Source organism: Ambystoma mexicanum, chromosome 5q (assembly GCF_040938575.1).
Source record: "Ambystoma mexicanum isolate Mex_15411 chromosome 5q, UKY_AmexF1_1, whole genome shotgun sequence".
Classification (NCBI taxonomy): domain Eukaryota; kingdom Metazoa; phylum Chordata; class Amphibia; order Caudata; family Ambystomatidae; genus Ambystoma; species Ambystoma mexicanum.
This window is the reverse complement of record NC_090933.1, coordinates 24,967,191-24,984,469: the sequence shown is the minus strand read 5'-3', so window position 1 is coordinate 24,984,469 and position 17,279 is coordinate 24,967,191.

Below are 17,279 nucleotides of genomic sequence, written 5' to 3'. Positions count from 1 at the left end.
TACCATATCTTTCTAAAATTCTCGAATGCATAGTTTATACTCAAGTTTCCAATTTTTTTCTCTCGTAATCTTATTTGCCCTTGTTTTCAATCTGAGTTTTGCCCAGGGTACTCTACTGAGACTGATCTTCACTCTGCACCTCATGCTAAACAGTAGCTCATACTCATACTTTTGAATCTTTCTGCTGCATTCGACTCTGTTTATCACTGTCTTTTACTGTCTGCTCTTCTCTCTTTTGGCTTTTCTGGCACTAGAACCTTTTTGGTTTCCTGGGCAGGGGTTTCTTCTGAAACATGTTCACTCTCTTATGGTGTCCCTCAATGTTCGGTTCTTGGTCCTTTTGTTTTCTCACTTTACACTTCTTCGTTAGCTGGGAGATTTCTTCTTTTGGCTTCTCGCATCACTTGTACACTGATGACACACAACTCTTTCTCTTGTTTCCACTCTTCACCTTAAACTTAGTGCCTGTCTTCTAGCCATCCAATCATGGATGTCTGACCATTTTTTTGTACTTAATGCTGCAAAAACTGAGGTCATCTCTTATCCTCCTTCTCCTATTTCTTCTTCTCCATCACCTCCCTTTATATTATTTCCTTTGTCTCAGTTACCTGTTTCTTCTGTGGCGGGTAACCTGGGTCTCTATTTTGACTCAGATCTTTCTTTTAGTCATCATATTTCTTTTTCTGCTCGTTCCTTGCGATTTCTCTTGTAAAATATTTGAAAAGCGTGTCCTTTTATGACTTTAAAGCCACACAGTTATTGGTGTCTGCTATAATTTTTTCACAGCTTTTCTATTGTTCTTCTGCTCTCTTTGGTCTTCCCCTATCTCGTTTGGCTCCTTTAAAATCTGTATTTAATGCTTCTATCCATGCTCTCTGTTTGCTTACTCCTCGTGATTGCGTTTATTCTTTCATTGACTAATCTTGGATGGCTTTCTTTTCATCACAGATTAAAATGTAACTTTTAAAGCTCTCCATGGTCTTGCTCCCCCTTATCTTTCCCCTCTTGTCACATTTTACCTGCTCTCTCACCCTACTTCGTTCTGCTTCTCAGTATTTCCTTATAGTTCCTCATCCTCCTTGTGCTCAATCTCGTTTTCGATGTTTCTCTCTCTTAGCAACTTTAAACTGGAACACACTCCCACTCTCTCTTCGTTCTATTACTGTTTATTCACTCTTTCGGGTCTCTATAACTTCCTTCCTACTCTCGTCTGGTTAATAAGGGTTACTACAATCACAGATACATTCTGTGTTTTTAAATGTTGATTAATTTTTTTTGTACTGAACTTGTTCTTATGTGCAGTGCTCTGGTGTAAGGCGCTATATAAAATCAAAAACAAAGCAAAGAAATACATTTTAAAAATGTCTTTGTTGTACAACCCCCCCTCACTTGCCAAAATCTCTCTCACACACACACACACACACACACACACACACACACACACACACACACACACACACACACACACACACACACACACACCTCCTGCATCATAAACATGACTTCCTCTTTCCTGCACATGCGTACAGGGACCTGAGTGTGGGTGCTAAAATGCCCTGCTCCAGCCTGCCTTGACTGTATTTGCAGTTCCCTAGACAGTATTTTCAATGAGCTATGCAAGGCTAGTAAAGCAAAGCACTCCAAGCCTTGCATGGCTCATTTAGCATGTGCGGCTCGGGCACTGAACTGTGTTTCCCTTTGACAGTTCAGCCAGCCCAGAAACAGTACCCTCTGCTGGTGGGTCTCTTCTTTGCTGGTGGTTTGCCCTGCATCTAGCCACCTCTGGGGTTCATCTGGTTCCTAGAACCAACTGTTCTACCTCGCAGCACCTTGTGCGGGGAAGCATCTCCTGTCCTTCTGGAGTCTGTTCACCTCCCCCGCTTCGGCATCTGTTACAGTCTTCCAATAGGTAGGTTAAGGCTCTGGTTGTCTGTTGTTTTGTTGTGAGCATCTCCTGCATAGGTACTTACCTGTTCTATTTCCTTTTGAACCACCTGGAGACCCCGCTGCTGCTGTTCCAGCCACCTGTGGCCTCAATGATCAGTCAAGGAATGAGCTTGCTCTCCCTGACTGGTACTTGGGGACGGAGGTATTTAATCCACACGACAACCACGTCTTCACAGTCTTCCAGTGGTGCAGGCAGTCAGAGTCTTTCACTTGGACAGTCAACCTCCCCAGTTCAATAGTGGGCCACAATCCACACCCCCACTAAGCGCCAGCTACATGCTATCACCTCGCTTCTCCTCGCTTAGATTAAGGGGTGGGTGGGTCTGCCAACCCGGCCCACCGGTCCGCTAACACCCCCAGCGGGACGCAAACACCCCGGGCCCTTGTCCCCTCGGGCTTGCATCATGGTGGTGCTGCACAGCAGTCCTTGAAGAGAAGGGGGCGTGGCCTGGCGAGAATCTGAAGGAGGCCCTCCTGGTCCAGGTACAGAAGTGAGAGGTGGGAGAGGGACGACAACACCAGGCGCCCTTGTACTCACGGGCTTACAACCTGGCTTTTGTTTCCCGCTTTATAGCTAACAACCAGTGCTTAATTTGTAAGAAAAAAATGCCAGGGCACAAATAATTTTGAGCATGCTTGTGACACTGGGGTGGGAAGCTCCTACTCCCACTGGTGACACCACTCATGGCTGCTCCATACAGTGTTAACATATTTGGCATTAGAGCGTTTCTTTTATTTATTGGGTATTTATAATGCACCTATACAGCAAAAGGTGTTTCAAGGAGCTACACCTCCCGCTGGCTCATTCAGGGTGATAGACGCACTGTCCAATGCACAGATATCAATCGCAAAGACATATTAGTCGTGTCTTGAAATAAAATAAATGTTTAAGTGTTTCTTTAAAACATTTATTTGTTAACATTTTGCCCTGATCCTTTCAGTGGCAAGTGGAAAATGTTAATCTATCCACACGAAAGGAGGAGCAAATAAGCTTTCCTCTGATTGGAAATTGATGTACACATGCTGTCAAAATCATTACTGGACTGATGAACGTGCCTGTCAAACACTGCAGCAAGATATTTTTGTAGAGGTTGGCACTCATGATTGGCCCTCCTCTTCGATATTTCCCTTTCCACTGACCTTGCCCCTGTGTTGGGCTGCTGGCTGGGCACCGTCCTGTTGTTGTGAAACCCACCCTCCCAGTTTTTGCAGTAGAGAATTTGCAGAAATGTAATGCAGGCTGAGTGGAGCAGTGTGCGGGGATGGCCCAGCATTGCCTTCCAACTCATTGTTATTCATGAAAATGGATAAATAGTCCTGTCCTGTCACCCTTGGTCATCAGGTTCATGAATAACAATTAGCCAGCCCAGGATGCAGAGACCTTGGCCAGTGCACACCGCTGTTGAATGTTATAGCACTATGACTGACTGACAGTTAAAATAACAAAGTTGCCAAAACACTACATAATCAAGCTGGGATGAGAAATAATTACTGGGCCCAGAAATAGGTGCCGGGACTGAGCCCTGCAAGCCCCTCTCCAGTCCCCCACAATTTAAGCACTTCCAACAACTTTTATTAACTGCAGACATTGGTGCAAATGCAAGTAGCAGCAGCAAGCAATTGCTCGTGAGCAAAAGACATAGGGGCTGATTCATGGAATTATTTGCGCCGAAAAACGGGGATTTGTGCGCCATTCTGCCCGCAAATCCCTGTTAAACAAATGGCGATTTGTGGGAAGAATGGCGCACAAATCCCCGCTTTTCGGCGCAAATAATTCCATTAATCAGTCCCATAGTCTTTCGATGATCCTTAGCACTACAGCAAATTTCACACTAACAGGATAACCAAGGCAATCACTGTCTTGATGTAAAAACGGTGCAATATAGCGTTAAAACTGCCCGAGGGACTAAATTAGGAATGGGCTGCTGTGCTCATATTTGTTGTTTATGATTTATGAAAGTAGTGAACTTTCAAATATATTCAGTATGCATGTTTCTGCTATATTTATTTAATATGCTGAATATTCGTGTATTTAATAGAATATCACATATTTATACAGGGATAATGAAAACACTAGAATTGTGAAAACGTATAGCATAGTAAAAAGATCTGGTATGATTTGTGTGCAAAAATAAGCAGTTTTTGTAAAGATTGCTATCCGTTAATTTGACAAAACCGGTATGGCCTTTGTGTGTGTCAAGGATGTCGGCACCTCGAGAAGAAAGTTATCAGAGGCATAATTTGAAGCTGTTTTTTAAATGTGAAAAACCGTGAAAATTCAGGGTGCATGATTTTACTCACTGAACACTGGATGGCACCAGTGCACCAAAGACGGTCATTGTTAAAAGCCACCTTCATCAGGAGGTTGTTACATTTCATTCTTTTCTCCATAGAAAATTCCAGCGGCGAAATGTGAAAACAAATGAATTAATCATTCCAAGATACAAGCACCTTATTCACCTTATTAGAAAAAATACCACTTACACCAAAAGGAAATTTAAAATCGGTTTGAAAAGTTTATCTGCCGTACAACAGTAATGTGCAATTGTATTCTGCTTCATGCTAAATTTTCAAAGGTAAACACTATTAAGGGGGTAATTCATAGAATTCGGCGCACAAGTGGTGCATGCGGCTGGCGCACAGAGTGCACGTGCGGCAGTCTGCGCCAGCCGCGTGCGCCAAAACCCATTTAGACTCACAGCGTATTCATGGATTTATACATCCATAAGCAGCCATGGCGCAGAGTGGCGCAGCGACCCTGCAGCAGCGCCAGTTACGCCCCCAAACCTGCCCCGTGCGCCAAAAATATTGCACTAATCCAGAACATGGCGCAAAGGCCAGTGGACCAGCATACAGCCACCTAACCATGAAAACGCGTGTAAAAGTCCTCACGCACCCCCCAGAATACACGACCACCACTCGTGCCAGGTCTATCGTGTTTAAAACTCCACACGCACCCCTCGGAATACACGTACCCCGCTCCTGCCAGGAAAAATGCGTGTAAAACTCCCCGCGCACCCCTCGGAATACACGTACCACGCTCGTGCCTGCGAAATCACGTGTAAAACTCCCTGCGCACCCCTCGTAATACCCGTACCCTGCTCACATAAGCGAAATCGCGTGTAAAACTCCCCGCGCACCCCCCGGAATACACATACCCTGCTCGCGCCAGGCCTGTCACGTGTAAAACTCCCCGCGCACCCCTTGGAATACACGTACCCCGCTCACGCCAGGTAAATTGTGTGGAAAAAGTCCCCCTGTGGTGTGGGCTGCCTGCGGTGCATGGGTAGGGTGGATGGGCTGCCTGCACGTATTCCAGAGGTGCGCGGGGAGTTCAACACATGATAGGCCTGGCTCGAGTGGAGTACGTGTATTTCAGGGGTGTGTGGGGAGTTTTACACGCAATTTCACTAGCGCCAGCGGGGTACATGTATTTCAGGGGTGCGCAGGGAGTTTTACACGCGATAGGCCTGGCGCTAGCAGGGTACGTGTATTCAGAGAGGTGCGCGGGGAGTTTTACATGTGATAGGCCTGGCGCAAGCGTGGTACGTGTATTTCGGGGGTGCGTGGGGAGTTTCACACGCGATTTGGCATTGTGGGCCCTCGTGGATGTGCCCTTTCCCCCCTCCCCATGCCCTGCAGGCAGCCAACACCACAGGGATCTACCCTACACCCCTGACCATGCCCTGTAGGCAGCCCACATGGAACCATGCACCTGTGAGCCCCGACTCATGTCCCCCATTGACGGGCACCTGCCAGCAGGCCCCGACTCTTGTCCCCCACCCACCCACCATTGACGGGCACCTGCCAGCAGGGCCTGACTCATGTCCCCCACCCATCCACCATTGACGGGCACCTGCCAGCATGCCCCGACTCATGTCCCCCAACCACCCGTTGACCGGCACCTGCCAGCAGGCCCTGACTCATGTTCCCCACCCACCCAACATAGACAGGCACCTGCCAGCAGGCCCCGACTCATGTCCCCCATCCACCCATCCACACACCCACCCATTATTGACCGGCACCTGCCAGCAGGCCCTGACTCATGTCCCCCAAACCATTGACGGGCACCTGCCAGCAGGGCCTGACTCATGTTCCCCACCCACCCACCATTGACGGGAACCTGCCAGCAGGCCCCGACTCATGTCCCCCACCCAAGACGGGCACCCACCACCAATGACGGGCACCTGCCAGCAGGCCCCGGCTCATGTCCCCCACCCACCCACCATTGACGGGCACCTGCCAGCAGGCCCTGATCATGTCCAAAAACACCCACCCAACACCCACCCACCATTGACGGGCACCTGCCAGCAGGCCCTGACTCATGTCCCCCACCCAATTGACGGGCACCTGCCAGCAGGCCCCGACTCATGTCCCCCACCCACCCAATGACGGGCACCTGCCAGCAGGGCCTGACTCATGTTCACCACCCACCCACCATTGACTGGCACCTGCCAGCAGGCCCCGACTCATGTTCCCCAAACCATTCACCCACCCACCATTGACGGGCACATGCCAGCAGCCCCCGACTCATGTCCCCCCACCCAACACGTCATCACACTCGAGACCCATGGCCCTTATGGCCACCAAATATCCCCCCACGCCACCCCAGTCCAAACACCCAACCAAGCATTCCATCCACTCCACATTGAATTCCCAATGTCATGATAGAAAATAAATACATGTCCCTCAGACCTTATGGCCACCAAATATCCCCCCACGCCACCCCAGTCCAAACACCCAACCAAGCATTCCATCCACTCCACATTGAATTCCCAATGTCATGATAGAAAATAAATACATGTCCCTCAGACACAATGGCGACACATGACTGTGAAAAACCACATTGTGACATGCACAAAACAAATGAGAGAAGACCACACAAGTAAAGTATAGAAAAAAAAGTGTATTGAAGAATAAACCAAATGAATGAAACAAAAACACACAATAATAAAATAAATATTCCAAGTCCAGGAGTCCAAACATGAAGAAAAAAAAAAGAATGCTGTAACCAATAAAATCCAAAGTAAAATGGTTCCAATGGGTCCGTCCATCAAACAATAATCATAGTTTCAAAAAAGCAAAGTATTCCACCATGGGTCCAAGAAAATGAAATCCAGGTCCAAAACTATTTACACATGAACATCCAAGGGTCCATGAGCCCAACAATCCAAAGGAAACCTAACCTAAATCCTACCTAATAAATAGCTATATACAAAAAGGCGGGGCATAGTCCATGCGCCCCAAAGGGAAAAAAAATAGAAAGGAAACTTACACCTACAGAACTATTTACAAAGGTGGCGGGCAAGTCCAATGGCTCACTTGTTGATGTCCCGGGCCAGGGCATCATCGACCTCCTCTTCAACGTCCTGGAGGCGGGCCTCTTCCCTGGCCCCGAGGTCTTGCAGGGATTCAGCAATGGCCTCCTCCAACTCCCTGTGAGTTGCCTTGAGGCACTCAGCCTGCCTCAATGCCCTGCACATGGAGTTCTCCACCCTGACCATAGTGAGCCGTGCCTCTTCCGCCCGTCGCCGCTCCGCATCTATTTGCCGGCCCAACCGCTGCCACACGGAAGACACTCCCAATCCAGGGTCCTCCTGCCCACCGGCCGATGCCTGCCTCTCTGATGTTGATGGCCCCGAGCCATTATTGCTCCCACCTTGAGCCTGCTGCTGCCGTGCATGTGCCCTACCTGTTGATGCCTGCACTTTCTCCTCCTGCTGGGGTCCAGTTGTTGGGGTGGCCACCCCTGCTGGACCTCCGACTCCCGACTGTGGCAGGGATGTGTCCTCCACTAGCCTGGCTGCTAGGTCAGGGGCAGCTCCACAAGGTGCCCAGGTGATACGTGGGCAGGAAGATGGCACGGAGGATGACTGGCGCAGAGGGGGTTCAGTTGAGGAGGGGGTCGGTAGAAGGCCCAGCACACGGAGGAACCCAGCACTGGTGACCCGTCCTAGTAGGTCAACGCCGTCAACGAGGCATCCGAAATAACGTGCATTGTCCTCACGAGAAACCTGCACGTCATCCCGAATGCCACGTTCACGCAACGCTACCCCAGCCAGGACAGGCTCAACACGGTCCCGGATTTCCACATCTGCTGGGAGTGGAAGGCCAGTTGTTTTGTGCGCATCACCTCCCTGAAAACCGGTCTGGACGAAGGCATCCCTGCTGGTGCCGGATGATGCAGTCACAGGATCGGGGACAGGATTACACACTGTGGGATGTTTTTACCCATGCATCCAAGCCCTACAATAAAACTGTGCAGTACTGGCATGGAAAACATCATGATGGCCAGAACTCCCCAGAGAGTGCACAGGGAAAACAGGAAGAATAGGCTGCCACCCATTTTTGCCTATGTTGTGCGCACAGGAGGGCACTGCCTAAAACCACCATTGGGATACACGCACAGTAGCCTGAAACCATTGGGAATGGCAATGCTGATTGCCAAAAGCAACCCAGAACTGTGGGGAATTCATTTTCTTAATCCCAAAAATGGTTGCATTACCAGTACTCACCACTATCAGAAAGCCAGCGTTTTAAAACCACCAGACTTTTGTGTAAAACTGAACAAATGAAACAAAACCAGACCAAGGAAAGACTTGCTAAGAGGTGGATACAATGTAAAACTATATTCTGAAATGACTTGAAGGGAGTAATTATTTAATGTATAGGTAAAAATTGTCAGTTTGATTTGAATGTAGAAAACTGGGAACAAAAAGTGACATTTAGCTGAAACCTGGCTTAATGAAACTGAATTCTGCCTGACAACTACCCCCGACAGGAGTTGAAACTGGATGCTCAGCCACTCTGCCCCTGGCCAAAAGGAGTTAACACCTCTCTGATTAGATTAGGGGTGGAGCAACTGGGGACTACAGGGAGTTGAACAAAGGCCTGTCCTGGACTCAGGCAAATGTTATATTGGGGGCGTCGTAAAATAGCTTCCTCTTGGGAGAAACTGGGGGGCAGCTGTGCCTCTGTGAACAAGCTGGCTTGGGGGAAGTGGATAAACCAGTTATTCCACCATGCGATGTGGGAAGCCACACCCCTTTTTGACCAGAGCATAATTTTAAAAAGATAGATAACTCATAGTGCGGACTTGTCAGAATTATATAAGTAATATCATTATTTTTGTGATTTTTCTGTGAACATTTTAAGAGGCGTTAGGACCCTGTGGTGTATTCTGGGGGGTTGCTAGCGGAAAATAGGGTCTCACTCCAAATGTCTGCATGTTAAAAATCTGACACTTCATCAATTAATGTCCATACTCCTTGCGCACATGTGTGTAATTTTGGATAAATGTCCGATATTGCAAAACCAGTTAAAAAGCGCAAAATGTTGTCATTTTTGAATGCAAGCCCCCAGGAAGATCAGAGGCGGACAAGCATGGACCATAAGGAATATATAATGTGCACATGTAATTTCAACAAATTGTATATCTGGGAAAGATGTATTTGAATCAAATATAGATTTGTGGGCAAACTGACCAGGGGAGGATCCTCTGACCCCAGAATTGGGCCAATGACAAGTAGAGAGGGGCAGGCTTAGCTAGGCCCAGGCACACACCCATTTTCAAAACACATAAAAAGAGACTGCTGGGACAGGTAGAGACATTCAATTCCATTTGCTGCGGAGCATGCTGACCGACGACTTCACATCCAGAGATCCAACACTTAGACTTCCAAGCTAAACAGAGACTACAGAACTTTGAACCAAGAAGGCCCACTCAAGCAAAAGTATTTGTCAGCATGCCTCAAAATCATTTGCAAACTATTCCACAGCCGGGCGAGCTGTCTGAATTCTTTTGCCAAGAACCTGTAGCAGTACCCAGAAAGCAGTGTTACATCCAGAATCCAGAGAGGCTAGACCAGCAGAGCAGAGCTGACCCAGATCGCTGGGAGCAGAACCGGTGCCTGATTGACCCGCCGAGCAGACAGAACCGCAGCCGGACGTGTTGACCAGATCTGTGATGAGGCCTAGTTCAAATTTATATTGCGAGTACCTAGCAGAACTGTGCAGAACCAATCTCTTAGTTAAAATAATCTAATCCAAACTATTTTAACCTAAGTAGAACTGCCTCCTAGAAATCGTGTAATCTGTCATTTTTAAAGCTGCACAACTGTCACCTGTCAATTCTGCAGTTGCAAGCTGTCACCTGTCATTTAGAGTTTACTTTAAATCCGAAAAACTACCTTTATTTAATCGTCCGTATCTCTGGAACGAAATTTAACTTTCCTCTGAAAGCTTTGAATCTAAGCTTTCCAACGAACCTAGAACCGACCTCCTACTCCTTATACTTTTACCGCAATCGCGATTCACGCACTCACGAAATTTACCGCGATTTGCAATTTTGGCTCAATTTCTCCACTTGTCAAAATAGCAGCTCCATTCTTTATTTTGTTAAAATCCGTTTCCAACTTGGTAATAACTCATAGAGCATTGCTAAAGTGAGCCTGAACAAATATAAAGTAGCCATCAACTACCCTGAACCTCTAGCGGGGATTAAAAGCAATTTTAGCACCTTTTCACTTCCTTGCAAACCACATTAAAGTAATTCGCCTGTGTTTAAAACTCATCCCTGTTTTCCCTAAGCTTGCTGGGAGAACTGGAACTGTGTATTGCATTATAAAGTGTGATTTGTTGGGATTCTTGAGAACTGTGTGCTCCTCTTTCCATCTCCTTCCATTTATTACATTGCATAGGGGAGGGAGGTGAATTGCCAGAGAAAAAGTGATTATCTTATCTTTTGCTAAAATCATATCAAGTATTTCTGTACTGCATTTTATTCCTCGTTGCTTTTCCCTTGAAATCATAAAAGTATTTTTGCTACTTTATCCATCCTATACTAACTCCTCATTGATTGTAAAGAAGTGTGCTAGTGCCAGATTACCCATTGTTGATCAACATCATATGTCTAAGTGTACTATCAGATATTAATTTATTATAAAGTGTGATATATATATATTGTTTAAATTCTCAAATAAACCTTTTAATTTGCAAAACAAACCTACTTCTTAGCTCAGTGGGGTCAGGGGGATTCTAAGAGGGGGTGTTATACAAGAGTGGTCATCCAGAGTACTGAACTAGACATAAAAATACATTAATAATGGTTTTCCTCAGCATACCAGACTAGGCATTGACTTGGCTGTAGTGTTGATTGAATATCGCTTACAAAAGTGGGGGCTCGGAGCCGGGATATTCTGGGTTAGATTTACTATTTGTGCAGATTAATACAGTGTGCCAACTGATCAGATACACATATCCGGTTAGATCACCACGCTGTTTTACACTGTGAAAGCACCCCTCAAAGGAACGCTCTAAGGAAACGGTCTGTTTTGCAAAATAAAATACAAACTTCTGTAAGTCAGGAAGGAACTCAAATTCCAGAATGACGACCTTGGTAGATATGAAAATAGCCAGAGAGCACTTCTTACATAAGCTATTTGTGAGAGGTGAGTGGACTCATCAGGACCAAACGGTCTGGCTGCAGGCAATCGCGCAACAGGTCACTGAAACAGGGTCAGATATATGGAGAGATCAGGGTCCATTACATGTGGCCCTGAGTGAATTATACATGGCTCCTAAAGTTAAAGATGAACACGACAAGATGGTTAGGATAGCGGCATATTTGTATCTATATATGGGAGCCATGCAGGACAAATGTGCTGAAGGCCAAGATCTGGCAAGTAGGCAACAGCTGGCGTTAGAAAAGGCCCAATCTGACCTGGTCTCTTCTGAGCAGAGGCTGCAGAGGAGCCAGGAGTCAGAAAATGATAGTAGGCAGTATATCAGTAAAATAAAAGAGGACATGGATAGACTGCAACAGGAGAAGGCTGACCAGGATACCAGATTTCTGGCCTTGCAGAAGGAGTACCAAGAAGGTTTGGACTCCCTTCTGCAGAGCCAGAAAAAGCTGGAGCAACAACTGGACTTCAACAGGGCATGCACAGAGCAGGTAGCCACCCTGCAAATTCGATTAGGCAGAGAGAAAGAGGAAAGCAATAAATTGATTCTGAAGGACCTGGATACCCAGGCAGAGTTTGATCAGGAGCGCCAGAAAGCTGGTGCCTTCCAAAGGCAAAGGGACGACCTGGCGGCACAGATGCAGGCTCTTAGTCAGGAAAGGGATACCTTAGGCCAGGAAGTCTGCCACTTAAAAAAGGAAAATGGAAGAAAATCACCTGGCCCTCCAAAAATAACACCAGAACTTGTTAGAGCACACCAGGAGGGTGGAGGATGCTCTGGCAAGAAAGGAGCAGGCCAATAGGGACACAGCTCAGGAGGTAACCCTCCTGCAGCAGAGACTGGCCCAGTACTTCAGGACCAATCAGGAGGCACAGAGAGAAAATGAGGCTCTCTGTCAGCACAATGATAGGCTCCAGCAACAGGTAGTGATGCAGGAGAGACTGATAGAGTCTAGTAAGGCCTTAACTGAGGAACTGAAAGCGCAGGCTCTTGCATTGCAACAGGAAGCAGGGGCGAATAGAGATGAGGTTTGCTGGGAAAGAGAAACTCCTGAGCATAACCTCAGGAGCCCTAGTACCAGAGGCCTTCATCTCTCCCAGTCCCTGGACTCTGCCACCCCCATGTCCCCTCGCGCACATCAGCCCAGGGCCACGGGGATGGCATATTACTATCCCGCTAGAAGTATGGGGCTCATAGGCCAGTACCTCCCAGGAATGGAAGAGCGGGTATCCGGGTATGGGCACCCAAGCACAGTGCAATTTAGTGGGGAACCCCAGGAGAGTAGGCCCATTAAGGGCATCCTGAAAACCTCTGCCCAGTTAGGTCAGTGGGGGGGAAACCCAGCCAATCCTGGTAGCAAGGAGGGATCTGAAATCTCCTCTGAGTGTCAAAGGACACAGGAGACCAGGTCCCCACATTCTGCCAGCCATTCCCAGGCTTGCAGAATCCGGGAAAACCTGGAAGATCAGACAGGCACCTCTGGGAGCAGCGCTTCTGAGTCGGAGGATGAATGGACCAGGGTTACCCGAACCAAAAAGGCCAATAAGGCAAAAAGGGCCTTGCTTAAGGACCCATTGAAACAAATAAAGGCAATAAGGAGTGTCATCACGCCTTATCATAAGAACGCCAAGTATTCTGTTTGGGAACACTTGGAGCTCTATCAGCAAATGATGGAGACTTTCCATTTGAAGGACAGCCAAAGCTGTATTCAATATGTAAAGTGGACCTTCTCACTAGAATACTCCAGTTTCTTTGCGGGGCTGGAGGATCAAAACCATTCAAGGTGGTCCACATACAGGGCGGCCATCTTGAAACATTTTTCTGTGCACAGAAATCCTCAAGAGGCTCGCAAGGCAGCCTACAATTTGCAATGTGGGGAGGATCAGGCCCCACAAGAGTTTGTGCAAGAATTAAAGCGTGCTTTTGCGCAGACCACCAGAAGGGTGCGCACGTATAGCAGAGAATTTCTCAATACGTTTTTCCATGCCTTACCCAAATACATAATGAACCAGCTCGTGAGAGATTTTCATGAGAAAAGATCTTTAGACTGGGTCATTGAACAGGCTACCCGGATCTATGAGGTGCAGAAGCCCATCGAAAATAAAAATAATGCGCCGAAAAAACCCAAAACCAACAGCACCCCTGCTGCTGCCAAGGTGGCAGAGGTAAAGGTTGACCCGTTTTAGATTTGGAGATGGGGGGCCTAAAAACCTGCCTGCACCAAATAATTCACAGCCCAGAAGGCCCTCGGGCCAGTCACAGACAGGGAGTCGAGGAGGTAGTCCCACAAATGGGGTCCCCCGCTCCTCCGACTATGTAAGTCCCCGCTACAAGGGAAACCGACCCATCCTGGGTTATGTGTGGACTCCGCCAGCCCAAGGGGGGGATCCAGCCAAGCGCCTAACCCGGGGAACTTCCCTCCTAACTTCCCCCAGGAGGGCAGATATTCACCAAATCCTGGGCAGAACTTTTTTCCCAGGTATCCACCCAATTTCCAACCCCAAAACCATCCATCCTTCTTTCTCCAATTCCCTGAGCCCAGACAACCTAATCCGGGAGAGGGGAGGCCAAGGGTGGAGGGGTACCCAAATCTTCCCAATCCGGGGTATTACAAGAGAAGGGATAGCTACCCTTCCCGGGATCAGCCCAGGGGAGAAAATAGAGCCCAGTATCAGCCTGAGCGGGTTTCACAACTTGAGCGCCAGGTCCAAAATATGGCACGGGATCTGGGTCACATACTGAGGGCTCAACAGAACCCTCAGATGAGCATGCCACCGCAGAATGCCCCAAACTCTGGACCTGGTGCTCCAGAACAATGACGGGGCAGCACCCCGATAACCCACTGGTTCCCAGGGAGGAGGCACAAGGAGAAGGGGTGTGTAAAGCCTTGGAGGAAGCTTCCTTCCCAACTTGTAAACAGCCCCTGGAAAACCAGGAACCGGAAACAAAATCTCCTACCCCTGAAAGTCTGCCACCCAGGGAGCAGAGAGGAGGTAGGAGAAACAAAGTACCCAAACAGACCCAGTTTGTGGAGGAGGTACAGATCTTCCAATTTGAGGGAAAGGATTTTCTCCTTTAGAGATGGGGGAACTCCTCCCAAGGAAAAATGGGTCCCTAGGGATGCCAATTCAGACTGGGGAGATGTGGAGACTGAGCTACCGCCGCCCATCATCTCATCCCAGAACCGACAATACCGAAATCCCCTGGTCCAAACCCATCCTGGTGACTGCCTCCAAAAGGGGGGGGGGCGGCCCAGAACCGGAACCAGGGGAACCCACAATGGCTCTAATCTCCAGTTGCCAACTTTTTCTTTCAGATTCCCAAGGCTCTCCACAGAATTCTGCCCAAATCTCTTCGCTAGCAATGTCCAAAACCAGAAAGTTAGCCCACCAGTTGTCCAAAAATGTGCATTATCTGTGCCCCCTTGAGGAGAAGGAGGGAAGATACTATGCCCCGGTACAAGTACAGGGGCTGGGTACAATTTTGGCACTGGTGGACACTGGATCCCAAGCTACCCTTCTGTCCAAAAGGGCTTTTGAGGAACTAAATGCAGGAAGGGGGGAGAATTACCGTATTCCTCTCACCTCTCTTCCTGGACAACTGCAGAACTTTGACGGGAAGGAAATTCCTGTCGAGGGGACTGTAGATTTGGACATCAAAATTGGGCGTCACAAGGTGAAACACCCGGTCATAGTAGTGACTCCAGAGGGCACCCCTTGTTTACTAGGGAATGACCTCCTGAGAAGGTTGTCACCCCTAATAGATTGCGTAAACAAGGTCCTCTGGACCCAGACTAGTCGACCAATAAAATTAAAACAGAGTGTCAACCATGTTAGTTTAAATGGCACCTGCCACATGGTTGAACAAAAATCTGACCAAGTAGAATTTCACTTCCAGAACAACCAAATTCCAGACTTGACGGTAATAGCAGTAGGACAACAGACTAGTGATGGGGGGTCCTCTCTATTTCTGAAAATCAACCTTCCTTCCAGTTTAAGGTGGTATTCCACACTGGAAGGAAACACTCTGACATTCTTTACTAATCCACAATCAGAAACTCCCACTCCTATAGTCCAGAAAGATGTGAAGTCAGCTCAGAGCCTGGCTGATATTCAGCAATTTGGAGAGCAGTTGTTCATCCCTGTTCAGTTAAATGATGGGAAGGACTCTGTTCTCACTCGAGTGTGTGTGAACAACGGTAAGAGCTTCATCAGCAAAGCCAACTCCCAAAAGATCCAGCCATTGCCACATTCAAACTGATAGACAAATGGGAAAGGGACCTGGAAGCACCTAATTCCAAACATCTCCTGCCAAGCAGGTGTATGCTCAAAATCTCCATTGGCAACAAGAGCATAGTCCATAATTGTTGGGTCGTGCGAGACGTCACTGCCGCCTTTTACTTAGGCAGTGACATTCTCAATCGCTTTGCCATTAGTTTGGACCTAATAAACTTCAAAGCTTGGTCCCGATTAGCGGATAATCCCATGGGCTTTGATGATTCAGAAAAAGCATTTAGTCCAGCTCAATTGCTACCTTATGCAGTTGAAATTCAGATTAAAGAGAAAGTCACCATCCCAGAAAGGACCCGACAATTCTCCCTGGGAGTGAAAGCTAAAAGAGGACAAAAATTGAAAAACCTGATGCTTACATACATCTAAATGCTTCTCTCCAACAGCAAGGGTTGGGGGTAAACCCAGCACCATTAGTCAACATAGAACATGACACCATTCCAATAGAGGTGGATAACAGCGACTTAAAGAGTATTACTCTAGCCGCAGGCACCATTATTGGAATGGCGGTTGATGACCAACATTTTCTATTGATCTAGGAAATGAACTGTTAGGACCAATCCCCAAGGACTGTTTTGACAGTGACAGTGAGGACAATCCAACACCATACAGGATTTTCACCCGGCATGGGGGGAACTTCCTGGTGTATACTTCTTGCCCTTATGGTAAGGAAGATGTGACTTGTGACTTCAGGAGTAATGAGGTGATTTTCCAGGTCCATGAGGGCTGCCTTTCCCACCGGAAGCCTCCATTCCAAATCAGCACTCTGACCAGGGACTTCTCCACCCAGCTGGAGGAGGCCGCTGAGATAGCCAAACCAGAAGTCTTTCCAGGCTTCAGGCAGATGGTGGAAGAGAGAGTCAACCTAGCTGATGCCTGTGTGACTCTGGAACAGAAGCAAAAGTTGAAACAAGTTTTCTTGGATTTCCAAGATCTCTTTGCGGTAGACTCATATGACTGTGGTTGCACCGATATCCACACCACAACAATTCCCACGGACCCTGGAATGACTCCAGTGTTTGTGAAGCAATATCGCTTGCCTCTCGCATCCATGGAGTCCCTTACTGAAATAATTAAGAACCTTGAGTCCCGGGGAATAATCCGTCCAGTCCACAGCACTTTCAATAATCTGGTGCTGGGAATATTGAAGCCAAACGGCCAGTGGAGACTCTGCGCCGACCTCAGGGAGCTCAACAAACGGGTCCATACTTCCCGATGGCCTCTGCCCTACATTGACCAAGGGCTGGCCCAGATTCAGGGGTCACAGGTATTCACAGCAATAGACCTGACCAATGGATACTGGACCGTGCCTGTCAGTAGGGACGACCAATACAAACTGGCTTTTACCTTTGGGGGCCAGCAGTACACATGGACCCAGACTCCCTTCGGATACCTCAACTCTGGCAATGAATTCAACATTTTCCTACATAAGGCCATGCCCGATCTGGGTTCGAGGGGTAACCTGGCTTATGTTGATGATATCCTCATCAAAAGTTCATCTGTGGAGGAACACATAGCGGAGATCCGTTATGTTCTGACACAGTTGAGGGCCGCCGGAGCAAAACTTTCCTTTCAGAAAGC